Raw genomic sequence first — 19,800 nt, forward strand, 5'->3', positions numbered from 1 at the left:
AGATCTAAAAGTCCCCTGCTACTTAAGGTACACGGGAAGATCTTCACTCTGCAGATGAGTATAGCCGAGACCTACAAGAATCTTTCCAAAAGATTAAGGATGCTATCTCTATCTCAAAGGAAAGGCAAAAGGCTAGCACAGAAGAGGCCAAGCTTTTAAAGAAAATGACTGGGTCTTGCTTAAATTTCCCAAGGCTCAATTAAGGCACACGACGTGCAAGAATCCTATGGGACACCAAAAGTACTATGCTAAATTCGTAAAAAGGTAATATGGTCCCTTCTAGATTCTTAGACCAATCAATGAGATGGCCTGTCAACTCAAGTTGCCCACTCATTGGCTCATACACAATGCTTTTCATGTGAGCCTACTAAAGCCTTACAAAGGAGAGCCACCTCAAGAACCAACTATTGAAGACTCACCGGAGATCGAGGACCAAGAAGAGGCGTTGCAGCCCGAGTCTATTCTCCGACATGAAGAGAAGGTATTGAAAGGCGGTAAGATTATCGGATGGTATCTTATTAAGTTTAAGAACTATCCTTTTGAAGATGCTAGATGGATGCAAGGCATACAATTAAAGGATAACCTAAACCTTGTCAATGCTTACAATGCTTCCCTAGAGTAAGCAAATGTTTTGTCTTATAAGACTCTCTTTTTCTTTATTGTGCACAAATGTTAACAAGTATGCATGCTTACAATCAAGTTTGCCTAGACGACGTCTTCCAAAAACCAAGTAGAACTTGTCACTCTATTATGGAAGATTGATAGAACTAAATCGCAGACATGCTTGTGGTAGCGAAGGCTCTCAAGCACCAAAATGGATTAGTCATCCATTTTGTAATGATGTCGTAGGGTAAAATGGGGATCCTCTACCCGCTAGAAAAAGGACTAATGACTAGGCTTTATCTTCTCTACCTCATAGTCGAGGACTACTATGATTTCAAGAGAGAGGTAATGTCATAATAACTAATATCTAATTCTCCTAAATGATTTTCTCATGTTAAACTGATCATTTAATTTGGGGAAGTACCAGGGGAGAAAAAGATAGAATATTGGTTAGGCTGGCAGGCCAATCACAATAGGGATCCAAAGGAGGGAAAATAGGGATCCAAAGGGGGGGGTCATCTGCAAAAGAGAAATCTGCATTAATGGACTTCAAAGACCCTAAGATTCAGCCCATTAAGACTTCTAAAATGCTAAGGTTCCAAAATTCAAAGGTTATGTTCAATTGTCAAACTCTAGGTAATATTGGATGTTTGTGGCAAGACTCAAAAGTCTTCCCACATCCCTATCCTTGGGGCGGCGAGCCCTTTTAGTAGGGGATGAGAGAGAAACACACACACACTCTTGCAATCTCCCTTTACACAAAGGGCATAATGGACACATGTCAACTCCCTAGCCCAGTTGCCCCCAAGGTGCATTCAAATCCTATTGGATGGCCATAGAGGTGGACCAATGAGAATTAGGCTAGAGTAAACTTAGTTTAATTCATTTAAAAACACTTGATAAAAGAACCAATAGAAATTAAGCTCTCTAGAAGACTATTGGACAGTCTCCCAAGGGGTCCAATGAGCATTCAGCAGCCCAATGGCTTGTCTGATTCCTATTGGCCGGAAGACTAAGAGGTCCAAGAGAGTTTAATTGCATTATTTAAATACCTAAAGCTCTCACAAAAGCGGAAAGGGGGACACATGTCACAAGGCTATCACTTATGCTTCTTAATTGTCATTGGTTAAGCTTTGCAGAGGCCAATAGTATGCCAGCATGAGTAAAAAGCAAGAGGGGTCGACCAAGAGAGAGGGGGGGGGATGATTTTGGCAAGGATTATCACACACACACTCACACAAGCTCATGTGTGAAGTAAAGAAGACTATCTCTCCTTCTCAAGCTTTAATGCTCATCACCTACTCCAAGCTTGTGAGAAGGAAGGCCTACACCAACAACTCTTGGCTTTGTGATGCAAATCCAACCAAGAGACAAGCTCCAATGCATGCTCATCTCCTCTACCATGCTAATTACTAAGCTATGCTAAGCTATTATGAGTTATTATGTGAGGAGACATACTTCTTTCTCGTAAGAATACTCCTTCTTCCTCTCGATCTACTCTCATACTCCGCTAGCTCTCACCATCTTTGAATGTGTGTGAGGTCTTGGGTCTGAGACCGTGAGGGAATTGATGTTGTGTTTTACAAGAGTGAGCTTGGTGCTTGAAGCTTCCATCTTCATTGCACCTATATGGTATTCGTCTCATAGCTACTTGGTACTTTCAATACTTAAATGATATTCTTCCAATCGTGGATAAGGCTCATGAAATGATGGATAGAATGGAGAATGATGCTAATGATGCATCTGACCAAGAAAAGGGTGCAATTGAATGCTTGCAAGACATCAAGGAGATACTTCACTCACTTGAGAAACGGCTTCCAAATAAAATTTCTAGAGAGATGACAATTGCCATGCATCAACTAAAGTCCGCAAGAGACACTCTTGGATCACTAATCAGTCCAAACGAAATTCAACTGTCAATGCGAGGTAGCATCCGCCAAGTTCAAGCACACGTCACTCAAACTCTTGGCCACAGGAAGTGCAAAGTGGATTGTGAGGCTTTGAATGAAGGAGACATCAAGGGACCAATCACCCACCCTAAAAAGCCCGTCCATCAAACTGGTATTCTTCGTAGAAAACACCAACGAGGTCGTAATCGTGTTCAATTTGATGAGCATCCTCATATTTATTGTCCTCATTGTTGTACAAAGACATTATTAGTGGATCTGGAGCTACATTCTATTGCCATACATGTAATGCATTATTGCCCTTGACTAGTTGACATTGTGTAGAGAAGGAGAGTCAAGGGCTAATTGGGCGGGGGGTTCAAGCTTGCAATGGACCTAGTAGCTTTTGTGCCACTAATGCTTCTTGTGAGCATGGGAAGGAGGACCATTGAATTGAGCGTGTTCTCACTCTTATTAGCCATGATGGTAGTACTTGTAAAGTACAAGCCTCAAATATGAGGATCTTGCTTATGTACGCCCTAAATCCTACAACTCAAATGCGATTATTCCAGATTTCACCCGAGTTTTTGTAAGAATTTAAATGCTTATCCCTTCTATAATTTTAGTTTATAAGTCTCATTCATGTTATGTGGTCGTGTATTGGTTCTTCAAGTTTACACCCGAATTTACTACAGTTCAACTCCAATTTATCAAAATTCTAGAGAGCATGCCAAATTGAAGTTGCCTATATCCCGAATTTACTAATTATGCAACCCAAAATTACTAAATTTGCAGCCCAAATTTACTAGCAATCCTATTACCTTTTCTCAAGTTCTTTTCAAGAGCTCTTTAAGTGATGTTGTGCAAAAGTAAAAGTGATTTTGCTAAAGAGAGAGAGTACTTACACTAGAACGTTAACTTATCTTTTATGTTGTAATTATTACAACACAACAAGCTCATATCCAATCTCCACAACTTACTAAAACATTTTTTTAATCTGTTGACTTGTTTTAGCATGTTGGTACTACCCTTCTACCAAAAACATCCTCACAACTCTCTAATTATTTGATTGATACCTTGCACCAAAAAGAAATTGTATATGTTACATTGCACCCTTTTTCCTTTTTCTTTTGTTATCAAACTCTCCAAGAGTTTCTTCTACCCTCACTAAGCTTAATTAATCATCTCTTTTCTAAGTAAAATCCAAAGGTGGCTATCTTCTATTGCTGTTTATTTAAAAGTAGTGAGTTGAGGCAAGTCATATGGCACCCTAAAACCACATCAAAGCAATAAACTATAAATCAATCTCCTCACTAAAAGTTGATGATGGCAAGATTGTAAAGTACATCATGTCATATAACAAAAAGTACATATGTATACCATGTACATGAGTAAGCCATACACTAGCTTGATCACAACATTGGTCATTCTTTACACCACTACTAAACCACACCTACATAAGCCTTAATGAAGAGACCAAAGCATAAGCCATAGAACAAACCCAATCATCTCTTTATACTCCTTGAATGTAGTCATACAAAAAAGACACATAAATACGTATACATTTCTCCAAAAGACACATAAATATGCGCATATCCCTCAAAAAAGATACATGGTCTTGAATTTTTGTTCATCAAAGCAAAAAAAACATAGATCATTGTCACGGCTTGCTAATAGCTAGGGGATCTACAAAGAAACACGATGTGTCCAAGCACTAAGCTCCAGCTTGAGCGTCTCCACGATCACATGAGAGAACCATCCTGAAGTGAGCTACAAAAATTTAAAGAGATTAACACATTCTAGAATCATAACCCATTCTAGTAATAAGTATCACCAAAAGCACAAGCTCACGATATACTTACCCACTATTTTGGTGTGCAATTATTCACACCACCTTTGATCAATAACTTCATGACAAGCATGATGTAGTACCCAAAATCCTTAGTATTTGCTTGCCTTGGCATCTAAACAAAAAGGAAAAAACACCACATACAAAACTTGTATAGAAGCCAAATCATCAAACTGTTTCTCAACACAATACCATATATACCTCCATTGTTCTAACATGACAATTTTCCAAATCTAAAAGCTCTTTTCTAAGAACTGGATGCGATGTATAAGATCCAAAATACTGCAAAACGCTGAAAGCACAAACTATCTTATTCAAATAAAAAAGACACGAGAACAGTGTAGAGGAGAACTACACATACCTCTTCAAGGGGATAATATACCAATTAATTTCTCGCAAGGCAAGAGAGTCAAAGAACAAAATTGCACTCTTGTCTTTTTGTAAGTGAGACACATGCCGTACATGGCAATTGAAAAATACATAAAGCATCCAATGGCCTCTGCCAAAAGACATTTGCACAATATATGTAAAAGTTGAGGTAAACACATATGAATAAATCATACTTTACTAGCATCTCCATACTCATCCACAATAAAAATAAAGTGAAAATGCGGTTGGAAAGGTCAACTCTGGCAAAGTAGTTTTGCATTTCCCTTTCACTAGGCAAGGTTTGAACAAAAGAAAACCACAAGCTATCAATAAACCAAACATGATTGAGAGCCTCTTCTTCAAAAATATGCTCTATCCACCTACAAGGTCATGGCCTTATTATGCTACATATCCGTAAACCATTCAATCAAAAATCAACTCTAACAAGCAACACTTACATGACAAAGAAATTGAATGCACGTGAACTTGCCCTCTTGCTTGTAATTTCATTTGCAAGTTTAGCATCATATGAGATATCTTGCTTGTAATTTCATTTGCAAGTTTAGCATCATATGTTATCTCATATGATGCTAAACTTGATGAGCACAATTGGATGGGGATACTCTTAGAAGATCTATTAAGCATAGGTCACTCATTACATACTATGTCAAAAAGGAAATGGGCCCTTATATGGAAGAGGGTGTATCATGGCATGCCCATCAAGAGGTCATGCGCATAAGTACTCCCACTTGGAGAAGAAATGTCTATATGTGTTTGAATTTTGCCTTTATCATTTTTCATTGGCAACATGATCACCTCGTTTTTCTTAATGGAATAGAAAGAAAAGAAAACAAAAATGTTAAAAATTGAAAATAAAGCCGTGACAATTTATGGGTACAAAGTAATAAAACAACCAATACTTAGCAAACTATCGGAGATATGGTTTGGGGATGTTCCGCGCCCTCCATTTGTGATGTATATTCATATTCACTCTCCATACTCTTAGTAGGTGAGAGAGCATTATCCTCATGTTCTAAATCCATCTCCTTTTATTCTTCTCCATCATGTTTGTTATTCTTGTATTTTCTTGACTAGAGATACATTTAAGCATGCAAACAATCTTAAACTTAGAATTTATACATAAGATACAATTATGAAAGCATTGAAGCAAAGAATGAGAGCATCTCTTACCATCCTCTCGTATCCTTTTGCAATATTTGTTTTCAATCTTCACAACTCGAGTTGGCATGTCACTCTCCCACTTTTGTCATTTCCTCTTGCACATGGTTTGCAAACCATTCTTTGTATGGCATCTTTTGGAAGGAAGAGCTTAAGTGCCATCTCTTCTCACCATTTGTAACATTTAATGCACTAGTAACTTGTGTGTAGCAGAATTTGATAACATAGTGAGCATTTCATTAAGAACAAGTTCCTAATGAGCATAGAGGGAGTACTTAAAATGAGAAAGCAACATAGCAATTTACACCTAGCTAGTTTGGCATAGACAATACTTGAAAAGAGAGAGAAAGAGAACAATTGACAAAAATTGAGGACCGGATTTACATGGAGCCGGTCCCCCCTCCATAAAGGCTTTGTATTATAGCTTCTCCCATCAAACAAAACTTTTGTACAATATAATTCTTGTGTTCCTTGACAAAAATCATTGGTGCAATGAAGATGGAAGCTTCATGCACCAAATTATGCTTGAAACACACACCTAGTGTCCCTAGCCTCAATCCCAAGACCTCACACACCTTCAAAAATGGTGAGAGCTAGCAGGGAATGAGGATGATTGAGAGGAAGAAGATGTATCTTACAAGAAAGAAGTATTCTCCTCACATAAGCACTCTAATAGTATAGCTTAGCTTAGTAATTAGCATGGTAGAGAAGATGAGCATGCCATTGAAGCTTGGCTCTTGGTTGGATTTGCATTCCATAGCCAAGAGTTGTTGGTGTAGGCCTCTACTTCTCAATGCTTGGAGAAGGAGATGGAGTTCTTCTTGCACACACAAGTTATGTGTGTGTGTGTGTGTGTGTGTGTGTGTGTGTGTGTGTGTGTGTGTGTGTGTAGAAATGTGTTAGTAAAAAATGGAGCCCTCTCTCTCTTCTTGGTCGGCCCCTCTTGCCAATTACTCTTGTTGGCCTCCCATTGGCTCCTACAAAGCTTAGCCAATCACAAATTAGAATCATAATTGATAGTCTTGTGACATATGTCCCCCTTTCCCCTTTTGTGAGAGCTTTAGGTAATTAAAATAATTTATTAAACTCTCATTGGATCTTTTGGTCTTTTGACCAATAGGAATCAGGCAAGCCATTGGGCTGCTTGATGCTCATTGGACCCCTTGGTAGACTGTCCAATAGTCTTCTGGGGATCTTAATTTCTATTGGTTCTTTATCAAGCATTTTAAAATTAATTAGACTAATTTTACTCTAGCCTAATTCTCATTGGTCCACCTCTATGGCCATCCAATAGGATTTGAGGAAAGATTGGGGGCAACTGGGCTAGGAGTCTGCCATGTGTCCAGTATTCCCTTTGGGGGAAGCTTTGGAGTGTGTGTCTATGTGATTCTCTCTCCTCCCCTACTCTCAGGGATCGCCCCCTCCTTGATAGGGATGTGGGAAGACTTTTGAGTCTTCCCACCATCATCCAATTTTCCAGCTTTGACCATTTGGACTTTTTGATTAAAATTTTGGAACCTTAGCCTATGGAAGTCTTAATGAAGCTAAACCTTAGGTCTTTTAAGCTCCATTGATGCACATTGCTTTTTTGCCGATTCTCCCCCTTTGGGTCCCTATTTTCCCTCCTTTGGATCCCTACTGAGAGCGGTTTGGCAGCCTTACCAATATTCTAGCTTTTACTCCCCTGGCACCTCCCCATATTAAATGATCAGTTTAACATGAGAAAATCATTTGGGAGAATTAGATATTAGTTTTTATGACACCATTTGCATTGAGATATTTTAAATGCTTCTTTTGGGCAAGTTTTATGCGAGTCTCAATGCTTTGAAAGCGCATTTTGGCTTGCCTATGGGATCGTGATCCATTAGCCAATTCAGGATTTTGACTACCCTTTGGTCTCCCCGCGGCTCTATGAGGAACGTCGATGATAATACCATGACGCTCTTTGATATGGTCGATAAGGTCAATGCGTTTCTCCCATGCTCTATTCCACTTTGGACAGGTTTCATCTACTCGACAATAGCGAACAAGCGCCCCATGTCTTTCCTTAAACTCCTCAATGAAGAGTTGCTTTGACTAGACATTAATAGGCATTCTCATCTCTTACTATCTCCCCCCCGTTCGCTCTCTCTCTCTCTCTCTCTCTCTCTCTCTCTCTCTCTCTCTCTCTCTCTCTATCCAAAATACGAAACCGAAAAATGATCAATTTAATCACATCATATTTCACAAATTTCCTTCTCTCAAAAATCTAGATTGAAGAAGAGGTGTGTTGATCATACCATGATCTCCGGCTTGTATGCAACAACATCTCATTGTGAATGCAAAGAGGAAGACTCATCTCTCCTCTTAATGAGACTTCATTTTTCTTTACAAGCACGATTAGACGTTGTCGAGAAATTTGCGGTCTTCCCAGGAAAGCACCGGGCTTATGGCTGTGAGAGTTTGTGAGAGAACTCAACAAAAACTATATGAAGAAGTTAAACCATAGATGCCATGAAGACTAGGGTTTGGAAAGAAGTGCAATCAAAGAAGACTCGCTCTTTCTCTCTTGCACTCACACACACAAAGAAAGAACACAAAAGAGAATGTCAAAACAATACAAAAATGAAAACATCAAGGCTATGGTCATATCGTATCATGGGTAATATGAAAGGGTTAATAGATGAGTTAATGGCATTCAATCTTGACTAACCAAATAGGCTACGAATTGTTCTTTGGAATTGCAGTTTTGTGCTTACCATAATATATATATTTTGTCTAGTGATTGGGATTAATTGTGTGTACAAATCCTCTTGGTTCATAGCAAGATAACTACGCTTACGTCAAAAGAAAAGTTATAGTCTATGAGAGGTAGTATGATGGGATCCGGTGATAGAAGTATTTCATTAAACCTTTCTGGGCCAAAGAGAAACACTATACGTTGTTGAAAGTGTATTTTTCGGCTAATCCATACGTTAATTCTAATAGATCGTACAGAGTGAAAGCGATAGAAATGATCATCATGTGGGTTATTCATCTAGGATAGTATGTTAGAATGTAGCTATGAGAGAAGAGAAGAGATGAGAAGTTTCCCTCCCAAGCCCTATTCTTGCCCGTAGGCAATAAGGATACTGCGGGGAGAGATGTACCTGTAGAAAAGAGAACCTAGAATTTGCAGAGAGGATGAATTACTAAGAATGAGAGATATAGGTTTGGTTAAGGAGATGAGATTAGATACATATATATATGTATATGTCGGATTAGAGATGAAAAAGAAAACAACAAGAAATCAAGAAAACATCAATGTAGAACACATCTTACTTGACAAACCCTTCGGCACCATTATTGATGGAGAGAGAAGAAGAGTGGATAATTCCACTTTGATTGATACACCAAGTGCAAGACCTTCTTTGATTAGAGTTGATCTTCCAAGGTTAGCTTGTTGCAAGAATGGCTAGTCTCCCTCTAGGAGAAAGTGTAGGCTTGGGCTTATGTTAATGGCTAAGTACAATTAGGCATTACTACTCACTCCCTCAAGAATTCCTCTCATCAATGGCTTGAATGCTTGAGTTATTTTTTCAAGGAAGAAGAGGTCCCCTTTTATAGGTGAAGGGAACCCCCAAGGGTTTACACAAGAAGAGAGGAGCCAGTGTGAATAGGAATTGGAAAAGTTGGAAATGAGCTGTCCCTGCATGATGTGGGCAGATTGGGGTCCGGTATTTTGATCATATCTCCTCAACCGTGGCTCCAAATAAAAAAGTAAAAATATGGGCAGAAACTTCAGCTCATTAGCTACGATTTTCATTTTAAAATCATTTTTCAATTCGAATTGGAACCTTGTGTAAAAAATTCATCAAAATAGGGTCCATTTCTGGCAGCAAAAGTCTTCCCGTGGTCCCCTTAGCCTAGACTTTCATTTAATTCCAAAGGACACCTCATGCCATATGAAAGCATGACATTGCTCCTTGACAAAGTTTTGTAATCATGCTTGCAATAATGCATTAAAATAAGTGTATCTTTGAAATCATGGCACCTAGTGTCCCACTAGGATTTGATTCCCTCCTAGTAGCTATTTAAAAAAAAATATAAGAAAAGTATAAAAAATACATAGAATATATATATATTGGAGTTTACCCTATATATAGGATCTAGCTAGGGTGTGAGATGATAATGAGATATTAGAAATAAAGAATCAATGATTTTTGCCCCAAGTTAAAGAGGCGGAGCTATTGAGCTTTTCCCATAGTATTTTCTGATGGTAAAGTAAGGATAGGTTACCCTTGAGAAAAATAATAGGATGAGATAGAAAGCTTATTATTATACTTAAATATGCATATGTACATTATAGGAAAGATAATTATGTATCTAAAAAGTTACAAGATAGATCTTGTAGCATGCGTTCCCACTATGTACGTGTTACAGCACGACATCCACCCCCTCTAAACCTGCACATCCTCCGGTATGTGCCACATTATTTCTTTGTAAGATCAGCCCTCTTGTACATCTTCCTTGCTTTCTTCTTCACTGGATGATTCCAAATCTTCATCTTCACTTTGATCTTTACTTGTGGTTTGCTCTTCTTCCTCATCAACATCTTCTGAATCATTGTCTCCTCTTCTCTTAAACATTTTGATCCTTTTTCCTGCAATGGGAATCTTTATTTCTGTACCATCTAGTTCAGACAAGCTGTAAGTAGCATTTTCATGCACATGCTTTACAACATACGTTCCAAACCATCTTTTTGAAAACTTACGCATGACTATGTGCTGGTTATCAAGGCTACTATCATACACCAAAACCTAGTCACCTTTGTCAATTGCTTTGCTCCTGAGTCGATGTCGCTTATCAAAGTATTCCTTGTTTTTCAACCTTGCATTTTTGAGTCGTTTTTTTGCAGCTTCAATGTCTCCATGTCTTCTCTCTAGCTGCCTTATACGCAGTGCAAGGAGATCTTCCCTGCTAAGCCCCTCTTGCCAAGGTAGTACATTCCATGTGGGAATTGTATCTTCAATCGGCATCACTGGCTTTTGACCATACATTAGCTCCGCAGGCATGTAGCCAGTTACTGAGCTATGTGTTGTACGATCAGCCTATAAAGCATATGGTAACAGTTTTGGTCACTCACCAACTCTTCCTTCGCAAGCCTTGGCCAAAGCTTTGATGATAGGAGGATGCCCTCTTTCACTCTTTCCATTGCCTTCAGGGTTGTAAGCTGTAGTAAGAGAAAGCTTGATTCCTAATCTAAAAAAGAACTCCCTTGCTTCTTCGGCATCCAGTTCACCTCTATCTGCAGTGATTTTTCCTACACAACCATAACGGCAAATCACCTCATCAAGAAGGAATTTGCACACAGCTTCTGTGGTTTTAGCTCTTAATGCTCTTCCTTCAACCTGGTTAGTTAGGTCCTCTCGTGCAAGAACCAAGTATCTCATCTGCCAGAGTCCTAGAGGCATTGTGACTAGATCCACAACCCATTTATAGTGCATGGCTAGTGGATATGTAGGGTGCAATCCATCACGATGTCGAACATTTGAATACACTTGACAAGTTACACATGTCTCTACAAAGTGAGATACATCTTTATACATACCCTTCCACCAGTATTTTTCTTTCAACTTGGAGAAGGTTGCCCATACACCCCTGTGTCTAGCCCATAGACTCTCATGAAACTCTTGCATGAGCTTTACTTGAGTCTCTTTTTTACATATAACCCTTTGTGTTGTAGCACCCTTTTGTTTAGGATGCTTCCACAAGTAACCATCCCTCAAAAAGTACCCATATGCTTTCCTGCGTATCCTCTTGAATTCTTGTTCAGACCAATCATCCTGTTTTGTTAGAGTACTCAAGTAGCTTCCAATAAGAAGCCAATCACCTTCATAAAGCTCTTTCAAGAATGATTCAAATAGATTAGTCATGCAGACATTGTTACCTTTGACATGAGAGATAGAATAGAACTTTGTGCCTACATCATCTCCCTCGTCAATCATTTGTGACTCATCTTCATACCTTGCCCTTGATAGCATATCTGCCACTGTATTGTTTTTACCTGCAATGTGCTTAAACTCGGGATTTAAGGACTTAATGTAGGCAATCCACCGCAACATCGCAATGTCTGGTGTTGAGCAGCTTGTAATCATCCCAAGAAGTGGTAGACAATTTGTTTCTACAACCACACATGTACCAATTAGGTACTCTTTCCCACTTTTCAAGGCTGTAACCATACCCCATAACTCTCTCTTTATCTGTGGATAGTTTCTTTGGCGAGAACTTAGCACCTTTGCTCCAAATCTTACCACATACCTGTGCCCTTCTTTGTCATCTTGCCCTATTGCCCATCCAATCCCTGTAGGACTGGTGTCTACTGTCACAATTACTGGCCTTTGACACTCATAGTCTACCTTTCTCAAAGTTGTTTCTGACTGGAGCAACTCCTTTAGCTTTTTCATGGATTTTACATGTGCTTCTGTCCATTTAAACTTCTGATTCTTTCTAAGCAGCTGATAAAGAGGATCAGCTACATGTGCATAATGTGGAATCCAAATAACATAGAAGACACATGCTCCCAGAAACCTTCTAACCTCAGTGATGTTAGTGCACGTTTCTTTCATTCTTTGGATGGCATCTACCTTTTTTGGCCAAGGTTTCCTACCATATGGCCCGCACATGTGTCCCACAATAAGCACCTCATTGACACCAAACATAGACTTTTTCCCTGACAATGTAAGATTCACTTTTTCCAACCTAGACAAAATTTTATCACAATCATTTATGTGATTTACCACAAACCTGTGACATCCCTTGAGATCCAAAGCTTCATCTTTGTCACCTTCTTCACATCTTTTGATAGGCAAATCATCAATGAAAGGCATTGTGATTTGAGGAATAAAGTCATGTAAGACCTTATTCATCACATTCATCATATGTGCAACCGAGTTGGTTGCTCCCTGTGGCAAGGTACACATCCTTATCAAACCCAAAGGTGTCCTCATGGTTGTCAAGTCTCTGCTTTTGATTGCAAGCTGAAATTGATCATACCCTGAGTAGAGATCCCCCATTGAGTAGATTGCCCTCCCTGCAAATGCCTCTGCAAACTCATCCACATTTGGACCTGTACCTACATTTCTAATTGTCACCTTGTTCACTGGTTGCATATGTTGGATGAAGCGTAGAGAACCATTCTTCTTCGGAACTGTGAACCACCTGTTTGAGTATGGAGTACAAGAAGGCTCCAAGATTCCCATTTTGATTTTCTCATTCAGTAGCTCTACTAACTTTGGCAAATGAGCCTTTGGAACCGGAATAGGCCGCAGATTCCAAGGCACATGAGGTATTGTGAAAATTACCATAGGAGCTACAATAGAAGGATCAACACATCCCATCTCATGTGGCTCAAATGCAAAAGCCTTACCATGCTTTGAAAGCATTTCTTTGAAGCACTTTGTCTCCTCCTATGTTAGAAACTCCTTGCGACCAATCTGCAAGTCTTGGAAAGACTCCTTTGTGAAGGTATGCCCAATGTTTTTCGGATTCCTCAAACTTGGTTGTAAAGAAGCCTGCTCAATGTTTTCCCTGTTGTTGGGTGGTAAGGGTGAAGCTACTAGTTTCACCTTCTTTGCTACACTCTTGTATTTAGTTTCAACATGGACTTCTGGGCCAACTGTTTGGATTTTTTTAAAGGCTTCTATTACTTGATACATTTCCATAGAGCAAACTTCCACAACTTCATTTTCAAGATGCAAATTAGACCCCATTATAGCATCAAGCTCACCCATAGTATCTACAAAAGAAACTTGTTCACACAAACCCAAAACATTTTCAGTAGGCTCTAGCAACCCACTATTTTTCATGCCTATTTGTACATTATGCACATATTGCCTCTCACATCTCTTCAAATCTTCAAGTTTTGTAAAACATACTGATCCATTCTTTGTTACCAAGGAGCTCGTTGAAAATGCTTCACCTATTTTTGGATCAGGCGAGACACTTTTTCTTTCTGTACCACTGCAATCCCGCTTTACAATGGTACTTGGCCAAAACCCATCATTTCTCTATGATCATGAAACTCTTTGCTCACCTTTGGTAGAGGATGTTCTCTGAGGTTGTCACGATTTCTTTCATGGTTTACACAAACTGTGAGAAATTGGACAGCTCGTTTACCATCTTTGCTACGTATCCTAGCATATGCTGAACCATCATCCATTACCTTTGTTTCCATTCGAACTCCCACAATGTAGGGCTGTCCAAGGATGAGATGATATGAAGATGTATCCTGTACAAAGAAGTTTTGTTCAATCTTTACATCACCTATTGTTACCTTCACACCTGGACATGCTGCATACAATTCACCGGATGAATTGTTTGCCACTTTTACCATCCAGCCATGATCTGTGTCCATCGGCCATTTGCACTTGTTGTAGAGACTCTTTGACATTATGTTTATTTCTGAACCATGGTCAATCAAGGCAACAAATGGCTCTTCAAGATCACCTACCTTGACCAAATTTTCTGTAGTATCCCTTGCTCAATGACTTCGTGAATAGTAACTCCTAGGAATATCTTCAACTTCTTCATCATCATTTGAGAAATGCACTTGCTTCACTCTCCCACTAGATTAGTAGCATCCTACCACATCTCCATCATTCTCCTTATTTTGCAGTTGCATCCCTTGTGTCTTTGAGGTTTCCCCTTCAACCTGTGGACGAAAAACTTCAGCAAGGGTTTGCCTCTTCCTCTTGATGATGTCAATGATCTCCTCATGGAATTCACGCTTTGCAATGCCAAGAACTTCTCCCAGAGTAAACTCAATCTTGCTATTCAAGATCCTTTCCTCCAAGACTTTCTTTAAATCTATAGCAACCTCAATATCAGATTGTAGTTTATAAGTTGGGCCTTTTGTCTTACCTTTCGTTGGCTCTTTCTTCTTTCCTGTTGTAGACTCCTCCATGAGTACTTCAGGTGGAGATGCTCCTTGCGTTGAGGGTGTTTGAGAAGGCATTGAGTCGCTTCTTCCCCCACTTCTAGAAGCTCTTTTTGATGGTCCTTCATCAGCATTCTCACGTCTGCGCTTCTCTTCTACAATTGCCTCATTTTGTTGGCATTTTGTAATGTAGGCATGCACTGACAATGAGTCCACTGGATCATTCCATCCTGTTTCTAGACGTATGCAATCACCTGCTTTATGTAGAATCTCTTTTGTAAGCTTTCCCTTTTTAGCTAGTTGCATGACATTTGGCCAAATTTGACCATGATGGTCACTCACCTCTTCATCACAAAAATGTTCAATTTTTACTCCATAAGTAGCTGCCTCAACTGAAGAGGTGGCATGCTTAGTTGCCATATCTTCAACTAAGGTTTGCATTCCCCCCTTCCCAAAGTTAGTTCTCAAGGGTAGATATGTCTCTCTTAAGTGAATTTTACCATCCTTAAAAAAGACAACATCTTTTGACAAAGCATCACTAAAATCATCACAATCCCTTCTTACATGGTCTGTACTATCACACCTAATACATCTATTAACAAACCCTTCTTTGGGCTGTTTTCTTCGCCTAGGAAGTGGCCCTGATGGTTGGCCTTTTTCTTCAAGCTTTGCAAACTTCACCTTCAAGTCACGCATTCCCTTCACAAGCTCATCTAGCATGGACTCATCAAACTTAGGAGCGATAAAAGTAGGCTTCACCATTTTGTCAGAAGATGAGGTGGAAGGACTTGTAGTGTTTACTACCATCTTGTCCCTTCTTCTTTGTCGTTTGGCAAGCAGTGAGACAGCACCTTCAACCTCATTCCAGTCGGTCTTTAGTCCTTGCTCAGCATCTTTATCTTCAAGAAGAAGCTCCAAATTTTCTTGAAACTCTTTACTTGCAGCTTGTAAGAAAAGATCTGTCTTCTCTGCATCTAGTGTGGCCCTTTCTGTCCTGGTGAGTTGTGCATAGCGCCGCTCAAATTCCCTAAGTAGCTCTGTTATTGATAGTCCTTGCTTTGGGTTGACTACCCATTCTAAGAATGTCCTTTTGGTCACTCTCTCAGAGTCCTCCATGAAATATTCCTCCTTTAAAGCTACTTTGAGTTCTTCCCAATTTCTCCCATGCCCATCTTTAATTACCCTAACATGCTCTCTAATTTCTGGAGCAACAACTAGCTCAAAGCTTTGAATCATCTCACCTTATGACACGCAATGCAGCTCCATCTCCTTCACATACTCGCGTAAGTACTTGGTTGCATCTTTGCCATTGAACTGATCCATTCTATTGACAACTGCTTGTATGGCCTTCGTTGCTGAAATCTCCCTTCTTTCAATGGCATGTTGTTGTTGCATGAACATTGCAAATTCTTGAAACATTTGCATTGTTGCTGGGTCAAAATGCATACCCTATTGCTCAACATGATCACCCATGGTTATCCACAAAATCTCACCCTGGCAGTTTCGCGTCGGGTTCACCAGAAATATGTCGAGAAATTTGCGGTCTTCCCAGGAAAGCACCGGGCTTATGGCTGTGAGAGTTTGTGAGAGAACTCACCAAAAACTATATGAAGGAGTTAAACCATAGATGCCATGAAGACTAGGGTTTGGAAAGAAGTGCAATCAAAGAAGACTCGCTCTTTCTCTCTTGCACTCACACACACAAAGAAAGAACACAAAAGAGAATGTCAAAACAATACAAAAATGAAAACATCAAGGCTATGGTCATATCGTATCATGGGTAATATGAAAGGGTTAATAGATGAGTTAATGGCATTCAATCTTGACTAACCAAATAGGCTACGAATTGTTCTTTGGAATTGCAGTTTTGTGCTTACCATAATATATATATTTTGTCTAGTGATTGGGATTAATTGTGTGTACAAATCCTCTTGGTTCATAGCAAGATAACTACGCTTACGTCAAAAGAAAAGTTATAGTCTATGAGAGGTAGTATGATGGGATCCGGTGATAGAAGTATTTCATTAAACCTTTCTGGGCCAAAGAGAAACACTATACGTTGTTGAAAGTGTATTTTTCGGCTAATCCATACGTTAATTCTAATAGATCGTACAGAGTGAAAGCGATAGAAATGATCATCATGTGGGTTATTCATCTAGGATAGTATGTTAGAATGTAGCTATGAGAGAAGAGAAGAGATGAGAAGTTTCCCTCCCAAGCCCTATTCTTGCCCGTAGGCAATAAGGATACTGCGGGGAGAGATGTACCTGTAGAAAAAAGAACCTAAAATTTGCAGAGAGGATGAATTACTAAGAATGAGAGAGATAGGTTTGGTTAAGGAGATGAGATTAGATACATATATATATATATATATATATATATATATATATATATATATATATATATATATATATATATATATATATATATATATATATATATATGTCGAGTTAGAGATGAAAAAGAAAACAACAAGAAATCAAGAAAACATCAATGTAGAACACATCTTACTTGACAAACCCTTCGGCACCATTATTGATGGAGAGAGAAGAAGAGTGGATAATTCCACTTTGATTGATACACCAAGTGCAAGACCTTCTTTCATTAGAATTGATCTTCCAAGGTTAGCTTGTTGCAAGAATGGCTAGTCTCCCTCTAGGAGAAAGTGTAGGCTTGGGCTTATGTTAATGGCTAAGTACAATTAGGCATTACTACTCACTCCCTCAAGAATTCCTCTCAACAATGGCTTGAATGCTTGAGTTATTTTTTCAAGGAAGAAGAGGTCCCCTTTTATAGGTGAAGGGAACCCCCAAGGGTTTACACAAGAAGAGAGGAGCCAGTGTGAATAGGAATTGGAAAAGTTGGAAATGAGCTGTCCATGCATGATGTGGGCAGATTGGGGTCCGGTATTTTGATCATATCTCCCCAACCGTGGCTCCAAATAAAAAAGTAAAAATATGGGCAGAAACTTCAGCTCATTAGCTACGATTTTCATTTTAAAATCATTTTCCAATTCGAATTGGAACCTTGTGTAAAAAATTCATCAAAATAGGGTCCATTTCTGGCAGCAAAAGTCTTCCCATGGTCTCCTTAGCCTAGACTTTCATTTAATTCCAAAGGACACCTCATGCCATATGAAAGCATGACATTGCTCCTTGACAAAGTTTTGTAATCATGCTTACAATAATGCATTAAAATAAGTGTATCTTTGAAATCATGGCACCTAGTGTCCCACTAGGATTTGATTCCCTCCTAGTAGCTATTTAAAAAGAAATATAAGAAAAGTATAAAAAATACATAGAATATATATATATTGGAGTTTACCCTATATATAGGATCTAGCTAGGGTGTGAGATGATAATGAGATATTAGAAATAAAGAATCAATGATTTTTGCCCCAAGTTAAAGAGGCGGAGCTATTGAGCTTTTCCCATAGTATTTTCTGATGATAAAGTAAGGATAGGTTATCCTTGAGAAAAATAATAGGATGAGATAGAAAGCTTATTATTATACTTAAATATGCATATGTACATTATAGGAAAGATAATTATGTATCTAAAAAGTTACAAGATAGATCTTGTAGCATGCATTCCCACTATGTACGTGTTACAGCAAGACAACGTCCCCTTTGATTCCATCTTTGTAGCTCCAATCTTTGTGAGTACTGAGGCTTTTTGTAAGCACATGCTCGAGTGAGACCATCGTGGAGCTTTGCGGGGTGTCATCCTCTTGCAATTTGAAGATTTTTTTAGAAGCATGCTTAAGGTTGAGCTTGACAACGGCTTCAATGCAATCCATGGTCCACCGGCTCCCTCTCACGCGGCCCTCCTCTCCTCGCAGCACGTGACCCTGGTTTTTAAGTGACCATGCTCAACCTTATGCGGAGGTAAAAGTGTGAAAGCTTGAGAACGATTGAATGATGCAGTGAAGGTGTAGCGAAGCCTATTCGGGAGTGCAAAGAAGTCAATTTTTAGAATGCAGCCGTAGGAGGGACTCGAGGGTGGCAATAGAGGGGAATGTGGCCTCAGGTAAATTCGGGCATTGTCAAGCCTGCAATGCATATGCTTGATTATCTTGAAAGATCTATGGTAGGAGAGAGCTATGTCAAGAATCGGGACTTAAGGGCTCATAGCAGATGGAGGCCACATTGCAGGACACGATGCATGTTGATTTCCTTGCGCAGCCTTGAGTTCCCTCGCCATTATTCCCCACGTAGAGCTTTCAACGCCTTGATTCCCCCGCTGCCCACTTCCCCCACCCAAATTTACATGCCCCGCAACCAACAACCCTGGCAAGCCCCACCATCGATCCCCTCCATTTAATGGTGTGCCATATAGAGAGGAGGATAGGTGCCTGAAGAGAGCTGCAGAGATGCAGAGGTGTAGCTCTATAGAGCTATGGAGCGAGAGGGAGGTGAAGACCACTAGGAGTTGCTTGTGTCAGAACCAAGGGAGGTGCCTGGTGTAGAGGTGCGAGAGAAGAGGGGGGCATGCCTTGTGTACTACGCTAGGAGGTAGAGGATGAAGGGTCACACATGGCGCCATAGAGGGCCGAGGAGAACACAGCTCTACTTGACCATAGGACCATCATATGCAGGAAGCTATCAATAACTCAAAGGCCAGTTTCCTCATCTTCTAGGGTTACAGAGAAGCCACTTTGATAGTTTGCGGTGATTTTTTGCCACCATGTTGCATATGGATTCATGGAGAAGTGAACGCCTTAAAGTGTCCTTGCTTCATCAAGGACGTTTGAGAAAGACCCTCTTCCTTTTTTGTACCATCTTTGCCATGAATGACCTCTGTTGTTGGGATATCTCCAATCATTACTACCTACTGCAGCCTGCTTGGTGATTTTACAAGCCCTTGACCAGTCATTTGAGGGGCAAGTATAGATAAGGACAACCCAGCAATCTACTTCGCATGTGGTGATGATGTTTGGGGCTATAGTGCCAAGAAGCAGAGGAGGGATAGGTGGATGTGTGCAATGAGTGGAGGGAGAGCTTCATGGTGAGGATGCAT

General features: G+C 39.7%; 1 pseudogene; it reads right to left on the bottom strand.

Annotated features, from left to right (window-relative positions):
- Positions 1-4,203: 4,203 nt before the first annotated feature.
- LOC147446397 (uncharacterized) overlaps positions 4,204-19,800 on the bottom strand; it is a 29,479-nt pseudogene continuing 13,882 nt past the window's right edge.

Source organism: Adiantum capillus-veneris, chromosome 12 (genome assembly GCF_014529385.1).
Source record: "Adiantum capillus-veneris isolate H3 chromosome 12, ASM1452938v2, whole genome shotgun sequence".
Taxonomy (NCBI): domain Eukaryota; kingdom Viridiplantae; phylum Streptophyta; class Polypodiopsida; order Polypodiales; family Pteridaceae; genus Adiantum; species Adiantum capillus-veneris.